The sequence below is a fragment of the Rhinolophus hipposideros genome (assembly GCF_964194185.1).
Source record: "Rhinolophus hipposideros genome assembly, chromosome: 16".
Lineage (NCBI taxonomy): Eukaryota > Metazoa > Chordata > Mammalia > Chiroptera > Rhinolophidae > Rhinolophus > Rhinolophus hipposideros.
In genome coordinates this window covers 1,892,501-1,917,507 of record NC_138062.1, presented here as the reverse complement: position 1 = coordinate 1,917,507, position 25,007 = coordinate 1,892,501, and positions in this window count along the sequence as shown.

Below are 25,007 nucleotides of genomic sequence, written 5' to 3'. Positions count from 1 at the left end.
TACTTTGAAATGACATATGTAAAACACTTTAAAATGAGTAAAACATTATATAAACCATTGACATTACCGTGATAGCCAATAATTTCTATAACAATAAGTTACTTCAATAATTTTATAACTTATTACCCATAAGATAGACTGAGTATTCTATTAAAATATACAGAGCTTAATGTAAAATTTGTTCTCTAATGAAAAATGTTTTGTGAAAGAAAAATGAAATATTAAAAATGTTTTGAATTGTCAAATAAATCACTATGAAAATTACTCCTTGCTGGCAGTGAAAATTACTTTTCCAAGTATTTGAACTATTTTTGTATTAAATTGTTCATTTCACTATTATTTAACAACTTTGAAAAGTTATACTCAGGACAGTTACTTTTGGAAATAACACTGACTTTATAATAGAGTTTCAACTCTCCGTTTCCATTCTTCAAGTGTAGAATACAAAATATATTTCAAAAATTAAATGACTGGGTTAACATCCTTCCACATTACAAATACGTGCACGACCATGAATATCTGTAAAAGACTGAAGTAGTACAGGCATTGTGCGTGCTCTCCGAAGATAGAAGAGAAGGATCAAGAATAATGCTCAGATGTAATCCTTTCAGCCCTCCAAGTGGTATTTTTAAACTAGACCTGAAAAGAGTAATTGTCCTTTTTAAACATATCATTTGCACAGTGATAGTCAAGATCATATTTGTCATGAGATAGGGTATTTGAGTCTTTCTTTAAAAAATATATTCTTGGGTACAAAAGAGAGACCAGCTTTAACTCATACTATCTTGTGGTCTCCCTCTGATTGGTCTCAGGTTCCATATGAAGAATATTCTACATGAGAATCCAGCAGTGGAAACATCATAATTTTTTTCCATTAGTTCTAGTTATTTAACAGTTATTTTAGAAATTTGTTTGTTTGTGTGTTCTAAACAAACATGGTTGTAATGAATTGCCCAGGTAAACGTCTGTGACACACTCTTGTTCCTGCCAGGGTTTTATATGTGTATATGGTGACAGGACCAGGTTGGGGAATGTTACAGAGGCCACATCAGGTGCTTTAAGATTTCCAAAAAGGGAAATACTAAACAGACACTCTGTTTCAACCCAGGCACAAGGTGCATTTCTTACTATTACTATTTACTACTTACTACTTACTATTGTTTAACATTTTTTTCTGATTTATTATGGAAAACATGTTTATGCTATTTTTAGTAGAAATATTACAAAGTGAAAAACCTAATTTCACTCAAATTTCCACTAAATGTAAAAATATTAAATATTAAATTTGGAAATATTTGATGCTAGTATATTCTCATTTTTAAATGTTTTAAGCTATTTTTTTGTCTGATGTGATGCATCTAAAAAGGACAAGTATGTAACATTTCTCTAGGTTAAGCCATGAGGATATGAAGGCAACAATCCCTATCAGACATTCGAAGAGCTGCATGTCCACGGTCATCCTTTTCGGAGTACAGCTGGAATCATTATACCTTCCTAACTTCAATATGTCTGTTTTCCAGTGAAGTCTGGATATAGAGCTTGAAATTCCAGCAGAGTTTGACCTTTTGTTTTGACATTCAGTCATCTGCTATTGCAGAAATCTGGCTTGATGATGATATTACTGAGGACATGCCTCATGGGTTTCAAGTCGGCTTCAAATGCGGTGTTATTCTCCATTTAATCATTTCAAATCTATTAAAGATATCAGCATAGTTCCTTCGATTGTCATTAAAAGACTTTAAAATAGCTCATTACTGCAATGTCTTCACATTGCTCTATCTAGATAAACATTACACAACCATTACCTTACATTTTGCCCATTAGAAGAATATGGAATATGCTTCAAAAACATCATTTATCTGCCCACCAGAGTTCGAAAAAAATCCTTGCTTTAACTTTGATATTTGTTCTATTTACTTTGCACTGGACCGTTTATCTCTTTTCAGTGACATTTCTTACTACTAATAAAAATAAGGAAATATAAAAGATACATGTTTTTTACTTTTAAATTTTTAAATAAGCATAGATGAATAACGTTTAAATTTCCAAAAACACTTTTCCCTTGGCAAACATTTTTTTTATTACTTTCTTTTGATCTAGAGTAAATGAGTTTTCTGCTTTTAATGTTATACAAGTATGTTCACAGGTTATTCTAAAATTTAGGCTATTCCAACCCTGACTCTTATGAGGACAAGTCCTTTTGTTCCAGGAGAGTTCAGAAGAACCTTGGCTAGTTCTGCCTCTGACATTTTGGACACACAGTTGCCCAAGGAGGCCTTAGTGTCCCTCTCAGCCTTAGTAACCATTAGATGGGCTTCTTCTAGACTGGAGCCCAGGAACTACCTAGCTTTTCTCTAAGCATTTACTTTAGAAAACTTGTAGTTTTAAGTTCTTTTTCCGCTCCTTTGAGATGTAAATCAATCCCCTCCCACACACACATCCCTCTGCTAGTTTTACAACCCAGGAAATGCCTTTCAAGATAGGAGCCTAACTTCAACCAGTGACAATTAGCAAATGCAGATGGGCTCTTCAGAGTGACACCCTCTGCTAACACCCTCTAGGCTTTTCCACTAGCTAGCCCCAGCACTTACAAACCCCCTCAATTTCAGTTTCAGAGAATGGGATCTAATCTCTCTCCCCCATTTTAATAGTCACGAAGAAAGCCTTCCTTGCCTGTTTTACTGTGTGCAGTGCAACTTTTTCTTTGGCAGTGCTAAACAGATTTATATTTCTTTCTGCAGAAGTAAATATAGAAGGTAAAATTTGAGGCCATTTGATATGGGAGCTTAATAATAAAAAAATATAACACTAAAATGTATTGAATGCTTACTATATCAAGACATTTACATGAGTCCACTCATTGAATTATAAAACACAACGCACACATGCACACATGCATCTCTCTCCCCATAATTAACATATGAAACAAATATAATAGCTTTCAATATAGAAATATAATAGGCACTAGTATTTTTAAAAAGTTCCTATAAATTCTCTATTTTTGTCTAACACCATTATTGAATTTTCTAATTAAGTAGCATAAAATAAACATTAGTGAACTTATACTTTTAAAGTACTTGTATTTTCTCATAAAGGCTGCCTATCACCAGGGTGCTAATTCTGCAAAGGAGGTAAGGGAATGCAGGCACAGTGAGTCACGTGACACCGCAGGTGACTGATACCTGGGACTCCCTTGCATGCAGAAAGCCAGAGTCTTTCTTAAGCCAATGGTGGGGGCAAGGGTTTTCTCATGTGCATGCACTCTTACTGCGTTTCAGTCAAGTCTGTTATTGGAATATAAATTTCTGTGTATTCCAAGAAAGTACTGACATATTGGAATACAAATCGTAGATATTAGAAACAAAGGAAATCAAACCATTCATTTGTGAATGAATTGCTTATGTATCATGTATTTACAAATTACAAAAACGATGTAAACCATGATTTTTTTCACCTAACAGGTTGCTGCTGAATTGTACCCTAACATTTCGGTCATTTTTTAGAATGTTGTAAACCAGAAGAATTTGCCATGTGAAGTAGCTTTCCACAAACATCTGCTGCTAAGAAAGTTTGTTTGGATCCTGTGATGATGGATGAATTTTTGACAGGTAATTGCAATTCAGATCAGATGTAGACAGATTTAGTACCTAAAAGCTTCTAGTTTATTAAAATCACCATTGATTTATTTGGCGGCCCTTCTTCCCTCCAAACTGTCTTGCATATTAACACTCTTTGGGAATGACTAATTTAGCTAGGATACCTGTAATTTATATGGTTGATTGGAATAGATTAGATTGTTCTTGTTTCTGCAAACAAAATCTTAAATAGGGAAGACATGAAAAACAAAGCCATGTTCTTGCATTGTTATACAAACAAAAGCATCATGGCACTTTCAGCACTGTGCTCACCAGTAATTTGTCATTAAACATTTCCAATTTGTGACGCAGTGTTTCATCTAGTAATTGATTAAGTTTTGTGAACAGATAATACAAGCATTAGCCACCACCCTCTCTTTCTGGGAATCTGACTCCAGGTGGAGATTTGCATGTGGGGTGTCCTGGGGAATGCCCTGTGGTTTTGCTCCTGACGGGACAGAGGGAAGTACCACTGCAGACAGGGAGGAAATGATGGCTGATTCAGGTGCAAGTCCAAGCAGAGCCCACAGGGAGCTGGGGAACTGTGGGGACTTTAGGTCAAGGGCTAGATCCTGACCCCATTCTCCTTGCCCCCACACAGACAGTAACAGATGTGGGCTCCCTTTAGAGGGAGGAAGCACGACCTTGTGGGAAGCAGCTGTCCAGAGAGACACTCAGTGGAGAGCCATGTCTCACACCTACCCTGCTAGTGCAGCTGGGAAAGCAGCGTCTCTGTCCTAGAGGGACATCTGGACAGCAGTCACAGTGTGTGTGTATGTGTGTGTGTGTGTGTAGGGTCACTTATGGTCATTCATCAGCCTACTTATCTGATTATGTTATTCAAACCTTCTCTAGCCATACTTGATTTTCATTTGTCGTTTCTTTTCCAGCTCTATCATATTTCAACTTCCTGTCGTTAAAAATGAAGCATTGTTATTTATATTTGGAACTTAGATCTTTTTCTAATGGTGTTATAAGTGGAATGCCCTAAATTCAGTGATTCTATTCTGATAATTTGGTTTCGAGGAGCAAAGACAGTACCATTTGCTTCGCTGCAACATGTCCTGGAAAACTTCGGAGTTCCCTCTCCATTTGCTTTTAACCCTCTCATAGCACACAGATATTTCATTTTATTCCCCTCTTCTTCATTTTAATCCATTGATTTATCCTATCTTGGGGCCTTTTATTTGATGCGATTCTCAATTTTTTATTATGGTAAGAATGTATAGCATGAGATATCCCTTCTTCAATTACCTGTGTACAGTACAGTATTGTCAACGATCATCAGCAATGAGAGAGGAGACACTGAATTGAAACCACAAAAGAAAACAATTACAAGAGACTACTATGACTTATACATCGACAAATTGGGCAACCTGGAAGCAATAGATACACTCCTAGAAACATATAACCTACCAAGACTGAGTCATAAAGAAATAGAAAATATGAATAGACCTATAACTAGCAACCAAACACCTCCCAACAAGGCAAAGCCCATTACTAGATGGCTTCATTGGTAAATTTTACTACACATATAAAGAAGAATTAAGGACAATACTCAAATGTTTCTGAAAAAATAAATGGAGAGAAACACTTCCAAATACATTCTATGAAATCAGCATTATTCTGATACCAAAAACCGACAACGATACAAGGAGAGAAAACCACAGTCCAACATACCCTCATAAACACTGATACGAATATCCTAAACAATATACTAGCAAAGTGAATTCAACAGCACATAAAAAGGATCATATACTGTTACAGGTGACAGTTAACTTCTGCCCTCAGATGGGTTTTTTTTTCTCATTTTTTATTAGTTTCAGGCGCACAAAATAAAGTAATAGTTAGACATTTATCGTTTATATCCTTCACACTGTGTCAACCCCCCTTCTCCCATCCACTATCCTTCTGACATCACACACAGCCATTACATTTCTACTGTCTCGATTCCTAATGTTGCAACATTATTGACTGTATTCTCTATGCTTTACTTTACATCCTCTTGACTATTTTGTGACTACCAATATGTACTTCTTTTTTGTTTCTTTTTATTAGATTCAGGTGCACAAGACAATGTAATACTTAGACGTTTATCATTTATATCCCTCACACAGTGACAACTCCCCTCCCCCATCCACTATCCGTCTGACATCGCACGCAGCCATTACATTTCCACTGTCTCTATTCCTAATATTATACTCCACTTCTTGTAAGTGTACACACACACACACACACACACACACACACACACATATATACACATATATGTATATATAAAATTAGAGTTGGCATTCATTATTGTTCAGCTTCAGGTGTACAGTGCAGTGATCAGGCATCCACATCATCCCTGAGGTGGTCTCCCAAATGGGACACGTGTCCATCGGATACCCTACAAAATCTTTACAATATTATTGATTACATTCCCCAAATTAATTTTCAAAGCCCCGTGGCCATCTTGTGGTTACTGACTGTTTTCCAATCCCCTCACCTTCCCCGGTATCCCCACCCCCCCGGCCCATCTAGCAACCCTCAGTTTTTCCTCTTTGTCTCCAAAACTATTTCTGATTAATTCATTCACTTATTCTCTTCTTTAGATTCCGCATGTAAGTGAAATCATATGGTACTTGTATTTCTCTTCCTGACTTATTTCACTTACCATAATATTCTCTAGGTCCATCCATGTTGTAGCAAATGGTAAGATTTCTTTCTTCTTTATGGCTGCGTAATACTCCATTGTATAAATGTACCACGGTTTCTTAATCCAGTCACCTACCGATGGGCATTTCGGTTGTTTCCATGTCTTGGCTATTGTGTATAGTGCTGCAATAAACATAGGAGTGCATAAAGATTTTTGAATTGGAGTTTTGGATTTCTCGGGATAGATTCCTAGGAGTAGAATTGCTGGATCATAAGGTAGTTCCATTTTCAGATTTTTGAGGAATCTTCATACTGTTTTCCATAGTGGCTGCACCAGTGCAATCCCACCAACAGTGCACAAGCATTCCCTTTTCTCCACATCCGCACCCTCAGATGTTTTTTTTTTAAAGTATGTTTGTTTTCTGAGCCCCCCAATTCTGCTTTATTTTTCCTTATTTCATAAGCTTTGCACATTTTCCCTTATCCATCCTGTTACACTGTGGATCTGTATAGACTAGCAATAACCCGTGATGTTTGAAAACTGCCCTGGGCTTATGTCTCCCTGTAAACACATGAGAACATCTGGTTCTCAGGTGAGCTCATCCATGGGATGGCAGGTGGATGTCCAGGGTCCCCAACTGAACGCCAGGCCTGGAAGTCTTTCAACTTTGCTGTGAGGAGCTGACAAATTTGCTTCCACTTCTTGGCACTGAGTCCATACAACAAAGAAAAATTCCCCAGTGCACGGATATTATGAATGTATCTCATCTCACCTGTGGTGTTCCTTTATCTAAAAGATAACTACTTTATTGAAGCCCTTGTGTACCCTTCCCAATCTTATTTCCTAGTCCCCTCAGCATTTGAGAATCAACAACCATACTTCCCGTGTGGCTTGTCATGCTGATGTAATTTTCAATTTTAACGTGTATGTATGTGTCCAAGGGCTGTATGGCTTGTGTTTTGCATGTTTTAAAGGTATGTACACGTTTCACGCTGTAACACTCTTTCTGTCCCAAGATGTGTTTCCTCCACATAAACCTTGAGATAGAAATCCAGGTTAGTCCACGCACCAGAATTTCATTTCTTTCAAATACCGTCTAGTGTGCTGAACCCGTCAATATCTCTCCTTCAGACTCGAAGACCGCTTCACACAGCGATTTCAGGCATGAGTTCCAGAGGCATGGGAACTGACCTAATGCACTGGCTCTCCTGTTTATTCCCCAAGGAACTTTAATCAAGGACCTTGTTACCTGTGGGCCTCAGTTCCCTTTTCTCAAACTACTCACCACACAGAGTTTTTGTGGAGACTAAGGCAACACACACACACTGTCCTGGGAAGGGTGTGGCACAAAGTTAGGACCAAGAAACGTACAGGTTAGTTCTGGAGACTTCGTGATGATTAACACTCTGCTGTTCCTGTTCCCTTCCAGGGTCTCTGCGGAGTTTTGTTCGGCACATGCGTGATCTTAAAGTAAAGGCAGACACTGATCATTTATCCACACCTGCAGTGGTAGATAAACGATTGGTTTGCTGGTTGTAACAACGGGAATAAAAAATAGGTACAGGTCTCGTATGTGTGTGTGTGTGTGTGTGTGTGTGCAGGAAACGCTCTCAGAGCGCAGCTCTAGCTGTGTTAACATTCAGTCGCTGTCTACAGAGGGTGTACGGGGACTCTCATGGCTGCCTATTGCTGTCCCAGCTTAATTTGGCTCACAATGTAATTTTGCCAATCTAATGGTTACTAAATGATATGTCCAGTATTTGAACATTTTTACATGATTACTAGGAAGAAGAATCTTTCTATACAAATTAATTTGTCTTTCCCTTTTTCTCTTCCCTATCTGGAGCCATATTTTCATCCGTTCTGTTGATTTCTTCTGATGGCCACAGATTTGTATTTGTAAATTTGAATGCTTTTGACTATGTATTCTGTCTATGCAAACTGGCTGTTGATCTGTGGCTTTGGAATTTATTTGATTCCCTTGAAATTAAGAATATAGTTTTCATATATTTTCTTCCAAATAATTTAAAGTTCATTTTTCCACGTATGGAAGTTATAACGGGATCTCTGTGTGTCTGGGTGTGCCTCTGTGTGTGTTGTGAAACGTAGTCGGTTTTATTTTCCCCTTTGGATAAGAAATTAACCCATGATGAATTATACAATCATTTATCTTCCCATTCTAATGTATCGAGACTATGTTTTTACAAGCATACAAGTTTATATAGTATCTTCTCGATTGACTATTCCTGTGGCATTACCTAGTCATCCCTTTCTCTTTCACAATGCAATTGCATAGATACTTTATACGAGTATACTTTGTCTCCTATTAATAGAGCTATGTTGTTTTTGTAGTTGTTGCTTTTCACACTCTGTTGTGGTATTTTGTTGCAATGGGCTGTCTTTTGTCTTTTCATTCAGTCATATTGATGAGCATTGTTACTTTTCTTTCACTGTCTGAGTTTCTCTACTGGATTGGTGACCAGTGACCGGCCACTCAATTTTGTGCCGAGTGAGCACAACTTGTAAATAGGAGCGGGTCTCCTGTGCTGGCAGGTGAGGGAGCTGCTGCTCCAGGGCCAGTGTGCCTGTGGGAGTGGAGAACAGCTTCTTAGTAGGGACTCCAGGCCCTTCAGTCCCCAGGGTGTCACTGGCCGCTTTATGCTCAATGTGAACACAGTGCTGTCTGCACCTTGGCAGCTGAGGGGTAGAGACGGGACTGTCAGATGCCGATCATTCTACATCAAAATGCCCCAGTTACCAGTCATCTCTGTCCACTGTTCATGACATGCATTCAATGACTAAACTCTATAATTGTTGTATTTATTATGTTGTCTCTCAGCTCTCGAATGAAATGAGCTCCATCAAGGGGACAACGATGTCTTCTTGCTTCGAATTCTGTCCCCACCACTGTGCACGTTGTAAGAAGTCATCTCACGTGAATTCTCCAGAAACACACCTTGAGAAGTGACTATGTGGTTGTGAGAAACCAGTCGGAGAGTAAGGAAAGCAGGGCAGGAAGAGGACAAAGGCCAGCATGAGGTGGTGTGAATTCAAAGTCGGATGGGGTGCAGCTTCAGCCTGGTTTTGCGGGGACATCTTCAGGTACTGCTCACTCAAGTCAAGGAGATGGGCTTTCCCACTCCTTGGACCACAGCAGGCAGTATCTGTCAAGGGCCAGAGGGAAATTCTGGGAGATGCGAATTCCCAGGCACGTCCACCTGTGTCCACAGGAGAACACAGCAGCTCCAGGCACCTGATGAGAGTCTAAACCAAGTCACGGGTCCTGGCAACTAGAAACAGAGCCACACACCCAAGACTGGAGGCATCTGCATGGAGCACTCGAGGCATCAGCTCCACCTGGAGTTGACATCCCACCTTTCCGTCCTGTTCTATTTCCTTTAAGGTGCTAGATGTCACACTTTGGGGGAAGACACAGAAGGAACGGTTAGTGGGATGCCCCACAGCTCAGCGCGTCCCAAGGCTGTGTTCACGTTTCCTCCTTCTCTCACCACTTGACACTTTCCCCACCCTCATCTAGCCGAGCATTTCTTCTCATTCAGTAGCTTATCTGGTTGCATGATTCCTGGTTTCCATGCCTCCTTCAGGCCATCACAGTTGTGACTTCTCACTTAGAGTTAAAATAGCCATGGGGTGACCATGCTCGACCCTCACCTATCAATCAGTTGGTCCCATTCATCTTTGAAGTGAGCAGGGTAAGTGACCCACCAGTAATATGGCTCCCTTCTTTCCCTCCTGCTTTCTTGGCATGGGGATCCCACAATCATAAGTGGGACTCCCATGCCTCTGGTGGAAGGTCCCCACACTAGGACAAAGATCTCAGGATGTAAGGCTGAAAAAGCAGGGAGAACAAATGCTGGCAGTGCGGCTGAATGGGCCACCACCGCTACATCCAACCACCCTGTTTCCTGGATCCACGAGTTCTGCCTCTTGAGGACACAGCACCACTCGTGTAAGGGATGAGCTGCATCCCGAAATACAGTACCCGGACTCATGAGCCTGTCCCCACACTGACTCTTCAGCTGAGCGAGGATCAGTGCTTCCCACTGTCACCTGTCCAGTCTCCCATCTGCCTTGCCCTACTGTGAACCACCCGGTCAGAAGCAATGGCGTGTGGGACCCCCATCAGCAAATCACTGTGAGCATTCACACAGCGGCGCCAGCAGAGACGCTGCATCAGGAAAGCAAATCCATCCGGGGATGTTCTCCAGTCTGGTAAAGACCCACTGAAATGTCTTTCATTTGTACGGGGCTGTGCTGATCTCCTGGAGGGATGGTATTATACTGTGTCTCAGCACTGACCCAGGCTACTGATATGTCACTCAGCAGATGCAGCTCTAAATAAGCCTCAATGAGAGGAGCTTCCCCACTGGACCCGTGCCAGCTCTTATCTCTACCAATGTAACCACGGAGACCTACCAGCATGCACGGAGATCCACGCACGCACTCACTGTGCAAACACCAGGGTGGTCATCGAGGCTGCCTAACACCCGCTGGGCCAGTTAGCCTGTTCAGCTGGTTTTAGTGCAGCTTCTGCTGAGGACTCTCCTAGGGGTCATTAGAGAAACACACGAGGTTTCTCAGACTGCACTTTACACCACTCCCAAGGCACACCGTAGTGCCTCTTGTCCACCTCATCAAAACCTATGCTCTTTTTCCTGCTCAGCCCCTGACCATAGGGCCACACACTCATCCACACAAGAGCCCCTGTGCAGCCCAGGCTCAAGCAATTCTGTGCCCACATGCCCCGGGTCACCACTGCTGCACTGAAGTTCCCCACCACATGCAATGTGGGAGGCTGCAGGGTAACAGGGGTTAACTTTCAAGTTGCACAGATACACTGAACATATCTACACATGAATCACACTTGAAAGGCTATTTTTTCCTCTACCACCTGGTCATAAAGTAACCTCCTTGATGTCACAGGTGTAAGTTGGCAGAAAGACAACTTGTCTGCCATGGATTTCGCTAGCAGGTCCTGCCTGCATTGTGTGGCATGGATGAGGGCGCCTGCACCACAGCCAGAACCTGCTAGAAAGGCATGGATCGTCACATGCCCACTCACACATGGCATCCTTTCACTTGATCTGTTAAGTGCAGCAGAGTTCTCATCTCACGAGCATCCATAAGCCAAAGACACCCACCAGTACTGTACTTTCGTTATGGTAGAAGATGCAGGTATATGAACTTATCCTTATAAATGGTACCCAGAGGATTAGTCCTGTCTTCTGTGAAGTGGACACCCATATATTAGAAGATCAAGAGATACTCTGGAAAAAATGTTGATGAGAAAAATGGGAACAGGAAACTGGAGGAGGCGATGAAAGCTGTCAGATTGAAATGAAGATTTGATCCTGTGAAGGAGAGATGGAAGGGAAAGAGAAAGGAAAGAAAAAAAGTGACTTAAGCCACGCACACAGAGTACCAGCTCAGTCAATGGATGCGATACCCTAGTATCATAAAAGTACAGGAATACCAGCTGGTAAAATAATACCAACTCTCCGCTGGGATTAGAAGGAAACACCTACACAACACCTTCAGAGAGAAACAACCATGACACCTCTCATTAAAAAGAACTATAAACTAAGAGCCATCCAGTGGAAAACAATATAATGTTAAGAAAGCCAACACTATAAATAAATGATCACCATATATTTTAACTTAGCTTAGTTCATTATAGGTTAATTACATCTAACAACAATTTTAAAACAAATTCATTTAAGATGTTCAAAACTATAAATAAGGGATGACTGAGACAGAAAAAGCCTTCATGAAATAAAAACAAATAAAAGTAACATAAGAACTATAACTGAAAAAAACTCACTGGAAACGTTAGAATATTTAACTATCTATATATTTCCATATCTTTGTTTATAACTACAGTTTATCTATCTATCTATCTATCTATCTATCTATCTATCTATCTATCATCTATCTATATCTATATATTTGCAAATTAAAAACATACTTATTACAGTGCCAGTAGAGTGGATGAAACACACACAACTAAAATACACACAAACACAAATTTGGAGAAATGTATACGTTTAAAGGATATACAAACAGAAGTTTAAAGTTAGTAACACGGAAGGTAGCTTACGATCATCTAATATAATGATCTCCATTTGCAAATGAGGAGAAAACAACTGATCGAAGTAGAGAGGGTTGCTAAGCACTCTGCTTTCTGGCCACAGCGCTAGGAGATGATGGAGCGGGTCTTAGTCCAGGCCTAGGTTCTACCTATGTTACATCCAAGGTTATTTAGCATTCAATACCCTCAAAATGAAACATTAACCGCATCTTTCAGTAAAAAAGGAAACATACTCATAGGGAAAACACCTGAGTTATAAGAAACAATAGGGCACCCACAAATTGTCAAATATGATGTTTTTATATTAATAAATGAGAAAACTATAAAATTATTATAATGAATTAAATATTTGTTTTAAAATTAAGGATAATTAATAAAACAATAGAAATACAATCAATGATTCCAATATAACAAAGGAATTAGTGAAATAATGAAAAATTTCTATTCCAGTAGAAATCAGGAAGGGAAAAATGTTAAAAAAAAAACTTTTAAATGACTTTAAACAGATTTTAAACAGTCCCGTATCTGTTTAAGTCCTAATTTTTAATAATTATATTTATATTTTTAAGTAGTCTGGTTAATTATTTTGAGTTTTTATAGCAGAGTTAAATCTCTATGACTTACTTTAATACATTATTTGTATTAATTTCTAAACAATAAAAATGAGATTATTCCACTCCCCTCCTCTAACTTCCAAGCATTAATTTCCAAATTGCTATTTTTTACACTTACAGGATTTGTAACATTTATATTTTTAGACAATTGTTTTAGTATAACTTTACATGTGAGACAATACTTTCACTAAAGTTGCTTTATTCATTCTATTACATGGCTGGATTTGATCATTAAGTAGACATTTTTCCTTTTAGAAATAATTTTAGGTGTTATGTTCCCTTAATTCAAGAATATCGGCTCTATTTATATTTTAAAATCACTGTGATATAGTGTAAACTCGTGAATTTAATTTTTATGAATTTTGGTAAACACTGCTTTGTTTTCCCTTGCAGTTGAACGATGTTCTTAACAAAAAATGTATCGATTTTGCTTTGTTTTCCCTTGCAGTTGAACGATGTTCTTAACAAAAAATGTATCGATTTGATTTTCCCCACTAATGACAGAGAAACATCTAGATTTATTTATTTGCTACTCTCCTTCTCCCTCCTGGATGGCTTGAGTGTGCAAGTCAGAAAATATTGTGTGGAAAAAAGAGTACATGTTGTACAATTCCATCTGTATAAAATCAAGCACAGGCTAAGAAACCAACAGTGACATGTCAGGACAGTGGTGATCTTTGCAGGGACCTTTTCCTCACTCCAAAAGAGTAAAGGAAAGCTCTGGAAAGGGGGAGGGGGGAGAGTAGGTTCCATTTCAACACTCCATCAGGATTCGGAAATGTTCGCAGTTCTGGTATGAAAGCTTTCTGGTATGAAAACTTGCGCATGGAAAGTTTTACCTAAAGTCTCACTAGTCATTCCGTTTATACATTGCCCATCTCTTCAATTATCTTGTTATGCAAGAGTGACTTTTTTTCTTTTTCTAAGTACAGCAAATTGGGTCTCATAAGGAATGTAAACCCAGTTAAATTATTAGCTCTCAACAAAAATTATCATTCAAGAATAAAGTAAAAGTTCCAATTTTTAAATATGTAGGTTTTGCAGAGATAAAGCATGTGATCATTTCAGTAGAAAGTATTTCATGAGGGACAGTTTCTTAATGCAGATGAGACAATCTGTCTTTGTAAAGAATGTTCTCTTTGGGGAAAAAAAATAGGTTCCATTTCAACACTCCACAAGTGATAAATGAAGCATTTCAAAAATAGAAGCTCCTAGATGTGTTGATGAGACAATATGTCATTGCTAAAAAAAAAAAAAAAAAAAAAAAACAATCTGCTTGAAAAGGCTAAATTTCACACTGTCCCCACATGCCAGTTATTTAAATTTCTACAGCTGTGCAGAGTTAGCAAACCTTATGGTTCAGGAAATGGAAGAAGAGGTGTTCATTTTCTTCCAGTTATTGATATTTACTGAAAATACGCATTTCTCAAATAGACATTGACTTCATATTTCCCTTTTAACATAATATAAAAATCACATCTCAGAAAGCAGCATACGTAGTCTTAGAATTTATAAAAAAAACCAAAAACACACTTAAGTCGCCAGTATACAGATGTGCAAAACAGAGGTCACCTGGTAACCTTCGCCCTGTGAGAGTATGAAGACATTAGACTTGGGATCAAGAAACCTGAATGCAGTATTTGTTGTTTTTCTGTTTTGCCAAGTGATCTAAGGCAGAATTCTTCATTGTCTGGTTGTTAGTTTTCCCATCTGGGAAAATTAGGAAGTTAGTGTAAATTCTCAAAATTTCTCTAACTCTGAAAACTTCTGAATCTATGATATGCAAAAAAGTCCAGCACAAGTTCCTTTGTTTGCGGATGTCCCCTGTCAGACAGTGTTGGCCCATGCTGTCCCCATTACAGGAAGTGCCTTGCTTTTACTCTTGATCTAATTAATGCTTGGTATATCAAGTCACATCTGCATAGAATTGTTTTCCAGAATTAATGACCAGATCAATTCTTTGAATATATGTTCCCATTGATTTTATGCTCACCTATGTAGCATTATGAGAAAAAAAATACAATAGGTTCCAAGTGCAAGTGTTAAAAAGCCTGGGGACCTCAAATGGGCCCATGTTTGACAAATGTGATGGGCAAAATATCCACTTCTAGTCTCTTTATTAAGCCTAGGGGAACACAGGATACATCTGAACTATCTTTACTGGCATTTGAAGAAACAGATGAAAAAGAACAAATCCTTTAGTTTTGGTTTTATATTTTAATTCAGCTGGAGTTTTGTTTTGTTTTGTTTTGTTTTGTTTCATTTTTCTCCCCTCCCATCTCTGCACGTTATCCACTCAAAATCTGACTGTTTAGATACAACTTTGGTCATGATATTTCCCTTTACATTGCATAGAATTGGCTTCATTTTCATTTATTCCTTCATTTTGGTACAGAAACCTGAAACTAATCATATATATTATTTTGTAATAACCTTACACACACCACAAAATTTTATCTCCAATGTGAGTCCTCACCAGAGCACATTTATTTGTGTATGTTTTTCATATTTTGTTTTATATAAATTGATCTTACTTTTTTCTTCTCTGTGTGTTGGGTTTGTATTTGAATTTTATTGGATGTCAAGAATGTCCCGATAACCAGATTTTCTCTTTGTGAATTTTTGTTTTCAGTCAAATGGTCAGACCTCTCCCTCCATGCAATTAGATTACAGAAATAACTAGCAATGGCAGTTTTGTGGGCAACATTCTTCCCTCATTTCAAGACATAATGCATAAGCATTCCTATTCTTTTTCTTTACCATTACATTTCTTTGCTCTTTCCTTCGAACATGTTAAAAAGTATGGGTGCTAAAATTCATCTGTTGTGTTATCTACCTGAAAAGGAAGCACTTATTTATACTCTTAAATCTCAAATGTGGAAAGAGGAACATGTCATATAAATGATGTATAAATCATGTAAAATGCCAGCTTTGAAGTAAATAAATATGTCACTTTCTTTATGAGACAATGATTTATTCCTGATTTTAAAGATGTTATAAAATCAATAGCTTTCTTATTTCTACTGTCACCTGGAGGTGATGTATCGATATGGGTGCCATTGTGTTACTTGTCCTGACAGAAACAACCTGTTTCTTGTCTCGTGCATTACTGCTTGTGTGCAGGCACCCACTGGAGATCAATACACTGAGAACAGCAACGTCTCCATTTACTCCTGCTCTTTAGGGGCTTAGAAAACAACTGTCCACATGAAAAGCTGTAGGGAAGAGTCCCCTTGGAATTTTGATCCATAAGCATGGGGACGAGTTTAGTGTGTGCTCCTTTGGGACCTTGGGAAAACCATTTAATATTTTGTAAGATCAGTGTCTTTATTGACTACTTTCTAAGCCCCTTGTTTTAGATTTCTATTCCTATAAACAGATATCTATCTAAGTGAACTCCTGGAAGTTCTGTCCACTTACCAGGTGTCCCTTTTCTTTCAGGGATGTCCGAGAAGTGGCTGTAGTGCTGGATTTGCCCACTTTGGGGTCATGCCTACATATCGTGCAGAACCTTCTGGAAACCAGGCTTGAATCTTCTCCCCCCTTCCGGTGGAGGAAGGATCCCTCACGAAGCGTGAGGTGCAGGCTGGATGATTTGCACTAAATGTTCCAGCAGGATCCAACCCCACAGTGATGGTCTGGGGGTGGGGCCTGTGGGACGTGATTAGGTCTCCAGCGTGCAGCCCTTTGGGTGGGATTTGTGCCCGTAAGGGAAGATGGGCCAGCTTCACTTCCCTCTGTTCTCTGCGAGGCAAAGGCACCATGAGAAGGCAGCCATCTGCAATCAGGAAGCATGCTCTCGCCAGAACCCAATCTGCCTGCACCTTGATCTTGGACATCCCAGCCTCATCCCAGAACTGAGAGAAAAATATGTTTGCTGTTCAAGCCGTGCAGTCCGTGGTGATGTGCTACAGTCATCCGAGCTGGCTGAGACTCGGGTAGAGAAGGTGTGGCAGGAACGGAGGTCGCAGACATTCAGGCTAACGTAGCATGTCCTCCCTCCAGCCTTCAGGGTCTGTGGGGCCCAGCCTCTCCTACACCGCTTCCATTGGATGATGGATCCCTGCTGTGCATGGCTGACTTTGTGGCTTAGGGGGGCAGGTAACACACACTCTGGGTGGGCAGCTCAAGTCTCGTGGTAAGCTGGGGACTCACTGCTTAGGCACTCAGCCTCTCCTGAGGCCCACTCTCAAGCCAAGAGCTGTTTCTGGAAGGAAGAGCAGTTATCTGTGGGGATGGCAGGGCGTTGCTCCCACACCCTCAGGGCCTGCGCTGGGTGCTACCCCCCTACAAGGCTGCCAAAGGCTCCAGACAGCATCCCTATCTGCCCACTGTTGCTGCCGGATCACGGGCCAGTGGCAGGGCAGCTGGCCCAGCAGCCTGGACTTTCTGCTGCGGTATCTCTTGTCCTGGACCCCCTCAAAACTAGTTTTTCATGCCACTCAGTGAATGGGTCAGTGAAAGGCCATGTTGTTTCCAAAACCCAAAGGGGCTCACCAAAGGTGCTTACCTCTTGTTTGGCTGTGGTATGGCCAGTTGTAACCACTAATCCTTCACCTTGGAAATGATATCTTGACACCCCTCACTACTGGACATCTAGAAATTTAACTGAGGTAGAAGTGGCCAGAATTTATGTCAGATTTATTTCCCACCCCCTGCGGTGATTTAACAAGTCTAGAGTAGTTGCTACTTCTAGATTCAATCAGCACAATGTTATGATTCTTTGTTGCTTTGGCAACTTCTTGTATCATCCATCTGACAATCTCTTTCCTTTTGGTAGCTTCATCTCATTAATATTTATTATAATTATAATCAGTATAGGACTGTCAACCATCATATTTGGCATTTTTCTATACAACTTTTATTTTTCTCTGTTTTTTCTCTTTCCATTTGATAGACTGAATTTTCTTTCAATTATTTAAATTTTATTGTATAGTATTATGTTATTTTTTTTCTTGTGGTTACCTAGAACTTTTTAAGATCTACATTTATGTGTGTTGTTTCCTACTAACTTACAAATGTATTAATGTCTGTATCTTTCTCCCAAATATGTCACTCTTTTCCTCCAAGTTCCATATTTCTGCATGTGTAGATAATTTATAAAGTATAAGTTATATATTTTCATATTTCTCACTATTCCTGATTTCTGTTTTTATGATAATAGATTTAGGGAAGATAATTTGGCTCCTGAGGTATATGCTGTATTAGAATGAATTTTACTTAATCATTTTTTGTGCCATTCAAAATTTTACATCCTGGGATTTACTACCAATTAATGAAATACAGGAATTTGAAAAAAATTGTGTATGAATTTACTACAATATATTATACAATATGTAAGAACTTATTATCTATTTACAATTACTTTCTCACTTTACAATAATTATAGACTACATTTTTGCATTATAGGCAGCATTCTATGTATTTTATCTATTCATAATATACAGAACACTGTCTCAGTACAGCTAGATTAGAAGTGATATTTTTATTTCATATTACAAAGTTAACCTGTATCTCTTTCTGTTTAATTTTACTATTATTGAAACCATATTTTAGCTGTCTCTTGGTATAGATCTTATTATTACTAAATAATTTAGTCATATTCTTTTTTAGTTCATAGCATCACTTTAGTTATTATTTTAAATATTTTTTTGTTGAAGTTTGAAAATAATTTTGGAAAATGAACATAAATTCCATACTGTTGGCATCTTGTTCAGACACAGGTTAATCTGCAAGGAAGAGTGAACTTTCCAATATCCTATTACTTAACTTTACTAGACAAAAACCTTTTCTCCCTAAGACTTTGTTTCAACATCTATTTCCATATTGATTCGTATCATAATCAAAGCAAAAATCTCAGTAGAGCTCTGCTTAGCTCTACACACTAGAAACTATCATATAGATTTCTCACCTCAAATAATATACCCTTAGTTTCTCAAGATATTTTCCTAATTGTCCTAATTTATTTGCTTAGCTAATTAACTTAATCTTATATATTTCATTTTTATAAAATTAATTAAGCTGTAAAACCAAAATTAAATTATGTTTTTGATAATCATACACCAAACATTTTTTTGTTTCTGTTTTTTTTTTTTTTTACTTTAATGGAAGCCTTAGATTGAATTGCAACTACAGTTTTGTGTGTGTGATTAAATTCACCATGTATAACTTTGCTAGTATTCAGACGACTTCTACAATGAATAAAAGGATGAGCTATGAATCTGATATTAAGGTTGTAAATTCTCACAACAGACTACATTTCACTGTAGTATGAGCTGCATACCAGAAAGATCTCCATGTAATAAATTTATCAATGTGCAAACTCCCTGATGAAATATGGCTGGTTTTGCCCTTAAAAATGTGGATCAATCAATGTTATTGAGGCCTTTTCATCACTGAAAATTTTTCATTTATACTTGAGACTTTGATGAAGTATTAAAATGATTTATTCTTCTCAGATTATTGTTGCATTCAAATTTTTTTTGTCTATTATATTTTAGAAATAAGAATTTAAGAATTTATATCTATATGTGGTATTAGGCATATTGTGTCAGTCATAATTGCTTTCTGTTTAGAGTTTAATAACATTAAAGAATCATTAAAATAAATTAAAAGAAAAATTGTTAAATAGCCAAATATTAAATGCCAGTTTATATTATTGTTTGAAATTATTCATCCTCTTTGCTTTGAAGTTTAAATTTTATTTTGAAATTTTTTTGTAGCTATAATACTTAGTAAACAATGCATGGTAACAATTCATTTAAAATGGAAATGGTGGTTGAATATAAGCACCATCCTGCATTGCAAGGACAGTAGATGATGGTGCACGAACCCAAAAAGGGAGAAATGTGGGTGTCCACTTCCATAAAAGGGTCCACCATCATCTTTCACGGTCCCCTCCTGTGCTCCTCAGCTCATTTGTTTCCTAGCTTGGCACCTCAATGAATGAAGAAGCGGATTTCTTCAGGGCCTGGCATCACATCCCTTGATCTCTTATTTGAGCTGAGCGGTGACAGACAGGTCTGATTCTCCCTCACTGACAATGTCCCAGGCAATGCGGTGCATCTTTCCACATCCAGAGCTACTTCTTCCTGTGTGCAGATGCAGCCCCCAAAGTGGGGGCAGTTAATCCCGCCTCTCTCACTGTAATTCTCAAAAAATGAAGCATGAAACAGATATTAATAATAAATGATCCAGCTGTCCATGTCAGGGTGAAAATTCTGAGTAATTTCAGATAGATATCATAGTGGTGAAGCGAAAAACACACAATGGAGAAAAGACAGCCTCTTCAATAAATGGTGCTGGCAGAATTGGATAGCCACGTGCAAAAGAATGAAACTAGATTGCTGTCACCATGTACCCAAATTAACTCAAAATGGAACAAAGACCTGAATATAAGACCTGAAACAATAAACTGCATAGAAGAAAACATATGTACTAAACTTATGGATCTTGGGTTCAAAGAGCATTTAATGAATTTGACTCCAAAGGCAAGGGAAGTAAAAGCTAAAATAAATGAATGACACTATATCAAACTAAAAAGCTTCTAAACAGCAAAAGAGATCATTGAGAAAATAAAGAGGCAACCAACCGAAAGGGAGAAGATTTTTGCAAACAACTCCTCTGATAAGGGGCTAATATACAAAATATATAAGGAACTCATACAATCCAACAACAGAAAACACACAAACAATCCAATTAAAAAATAGGCAGAGGACCTGAAGAGACAGTTCTCCAAGGAGAACATACACATGGCCAATAGACATATGAAAAAATGCTCAGCTTCACTAATCATCAAAAAAATGCAAATAAAAACCACAATGAGATATCACCTCACCCCAGTCAGAATAGCTATCATCAAGAAGACAAATAGTAACAAGTGTTGGAGAAGCTGTGGAGAAAAAGGAACCCCCATACACTGTTGGTGGGAATGCAGACTGGTGTAGCCGTTATGGAAGGCAGTGTGGAGGTTCCTCAAGAAATTACAAATAGAATTACCATAGGACCCAGCAATCTCTCTCCTGGGTATCTACCCCCAAAATCTGAAAACATTTATCCATAAATACACGTGTGCTCCAATGTGCATTGCAGCTTTGTTTACGGTGGCCAAGACATGGAAACAACCAAAATGTCCTTCGATAGATGAATGGATAAAGACATTGTGGTATATATACACAATGGGATACTACTCTGCCATAAGAAAAGATGAAATAGTGCCATTTGCGATACCATGGATGGATCTTGAGATTATAATGCTAAATGAAATAAATCAGACAGAAAAAGTAGAGAAACATATGATTTCACTGACATGTGGTATATAAAACTAAAAACAACAAAAGAACAAGACAAACAAATAAAGAAACAAAAACTCATAGACACAGACGATAGTTTAGTGGTTACCAGAGGGTAAGGGGGTGGGGGGTAGTAGATGAGGGTAAGGGGGATCAAATATATGGTGATGGAAGGAGAACTGACTCCGGGTGGCGAACACACAATGGGATTTATAGATGATGTAATACAGAATTGTACACCTGAAATCTATGTAACTTTACTAACAATTGGCACCCCAATAAACTTTAATTAAAAAACAAGTCATTGTCGTCCCAAATATTTGAGCCCCTGTTGCTTGTAGCACATCCTGGACTGTAATATCCCAGTTCTCCTTTTTTCCTGCTGTGTTCTTGTTCTTTCTCTTACTGATTTATTTTTGTTCTTTATATACTCTACATTGAATATGTTATCAGATATATGCATTGCAAATACTTTCTTCCACTCTATGGCTTGCCAAATCACTCTCTTAGTGGTAATTTTTAAAGATATATATATATATATATATATATATATATATATATATATATATATATATATATATTATAATCATATATATTACATCATTTATAAATATTGTATATATATATGTATATACATATATGTAATATTTATCAAAAGTTTCAAAAACCTGTGAGTTTAAAAGTTGGGAGGGTTTTTTTTTTGGAGGATGTTAGAAGAGGGCAGAAAGATGTTCCTTCCAAGTAGTAGAACTGGTGTTGGGGAGATTTTTAACTATTATTCTTTACTATCCCCTTGTTTAAATTCATTACAAGTATAATGTTTTTGCTTTTAATCAAGACAATTTAAAACAATGTTAAATTTTTTGATGAATATCTTTAAGCAAGCTTTATTTAAGGTAAATATCCGGATAAACTAACAAAGTTATATTCCTGTAAATTTATAACTTTTAATTACAGCGAATTAATTTTACATTTTAATATGACTACTGAATTAGAAAATGTGTGATCTCAAGTTTAATACTTGGGTCGTCATCTCTAACATGAATGGGCCACAGTGAATTTTATACAGTGACGTAAAGAAAATACTTAAATTCTTGTATTTAAACTCAAGATTTTAAAAGTGATATGGCAGACATCTACAAAAGAAAAAAATACTTTTTTGAATTTGTACATGTACTATAATTTTACATTGTAATTTTATTTACTCATTCGAGGCTATGAATAATTAAATCATATAGCAGATATATAAATGCATTACTAGATGACAGAAGGTACTGATTAAAATTCAGGTGCTAACTGGAAAATATTTATGTATTATTTATGAGTCCCCCACACTAGCATAAGGAAACATTTTTCCCTTTGTTTAACTTTTAATCTCAAAGGACCTATCAGTAATTAAAATAAACAATACTGTGTAACCACTGTTGTGATTTTGATTAAATTTGTTAACTCCACATAACTCTGATATCTTCTGCTGGAGTTTCTATTCATTTCTGCTCTTTGGGATATGCTCTAATATTGTTTTACTAATAGAGATTTCTAAAGGTGAATAAAACAATCTTGTCTTTTAAAATATTTAAGTAAAAGGGGTAATTGTTGGTGTAGTTTTAGGACAAAATTGAGAATTTCTTTTTTAAGTGTCCCAGATTTAAACAAATAGTGATTAAGTAATGGCTTGTTAATGTGAGAATGTTATGACTTGAGTAGGAAGTTGTAAAAGGTACTTCCTCCTCATTACAAATAACAAACGGGACTAAATGATCTCTAAATTTCATACCACTCTAAAAGAAATTTGTTTTGTGTGATAAGTTCCTGTGTAAATTATATGGTCAGCATGTTATGATTTTTGTAAGCAAGCACAGTTTTTCACTAGTTTTGTTTGGTAGCGGAATGGGCAGAGCATAAGGAAACTCCAATGCATGCTCATGATTTGTAGTGTAATCTTCCAATCAGTATTTTTTTTTAATCATTTTGGACCAACACTGTCTTTCAAAACGTATAATCACATACTATAATGAAAACTAAAGATGTCCCACACTTTTCTCCAAATATTAGACCCCAAGCTAATAATGTAGAACAAAAACAAGAAATGATACATATACACGAAGCATAAAGAGGATAGTTTTGTTCATAGGCTTTACCACAACAGCACTCATTTTAAGCTTCACTGTTTAGTCCCTCATCATTTAAACTTTTCCTGAAAACAACTGTGGTGTCTATTTGGCCCCAATGTTGCAAAGAACAATGTGTAGCATATATTATTTATTGAGTGTGCTTTTTGTGAATAAAAATACTGACAGTATAAAAATAAAATTTAAAATAATAGGTAGCCATCATGATTTCAAATATAATTTTCTAACACTATTTGATATTGTACAAAATGTGTCTTGAAATAATTAGTTTTTCAAGTATGTGCTTTGAAACATAACAATTAATTGTGTTAAGTAAAGGACCCCAAGAAACATGTATGTGTTTCCATGCAGTCAATCCAGACTAAAAGCTTTTCTTGTGGACAATTTCAAAATTACAGAAAGGCAAAACATTCTCAAATTAGCAGAAATTTATAATTTCTAATCATTACCACAATTTCACTTTTATTGGTAGAGTTTTTAGTGAAAGAGACAGACATCCTTATAACACCTCCTGTATCAAAGAACGGCTACATGTAATGTAAGTTTCATCTGGGCCAAATACGCACACGTATATTGTGCGTCAGCCTCAAAACTCTGGCAGGCATATTGTTCCTCTAGGCAGATTTCATTATCAGAAAACATATCACCAATGTACTAAGAATTATTAGAAAGCAAAAATAAATAAAATAAAAAATAGTAATCTTAATCTAATCTTCCCCACAAGTGGTTGCATTGATATATATACATATATGTGCATATATATGCACACACATATATACATGTATATACATATATATACATATGTATATATTCATACACACATGCATCCATATTGAGCAGTGACATTGTTGTAAAATGTGGTGGTTGAAATGGTGCTGATTAAACTGTAGTGACAGAGGCCTAGAGAAAGTAACACATAATCACATTGGGAGCTAACATATTTTTGAGCAGAAAAAAATAGAAAATACAAGTCCATATGTAAAGAAAAATAAAACAATCTTTCCATGGCCCCAATACTAATGATGAGTTAAGTGAAGATCTGAGTAGAAAACCTCTAATCTTAATTGAATACAAGACTGGAGAATGTTGTTAGGATTTATTATTTGTGTTTAACAATGTGCTAAGCAGAAACTCAAGGGCACAAGCATATATTAAAAAAATAAATAAACTTTTGTTCATCGAAGTTCACTACAAAATTTAGCCCAAAGACTACAAGTAAAAGAGGGACCCAAAGATTAAGAAAGATATAACAAGACATGTCAAAAATCTAACAAGCATAAGAGATCCTCAAACTTATTATCTGTAAGAGATGCAAATTGAAATATCAATGGCTATCCACATTAGATTGGTACACATGAAAAAGCTGGTTAATGCCAACAGTTTCCATGGATTCGGGGGTGCAGAAAAACTGTATATTGGCGCTGCCATTTTAGAAAGCAAATTTATAATTCACTAATCCAGTTTCTGAATGTACAGCCTAAAGAAATTCTCCAACAGATCAGTGAGACTCCATATGTATGAATATGGAAGAGTAAATCTCCCTGGATTCCTCAGTGTTCCTGTAACATCTCAGCCTCCTGGGCAA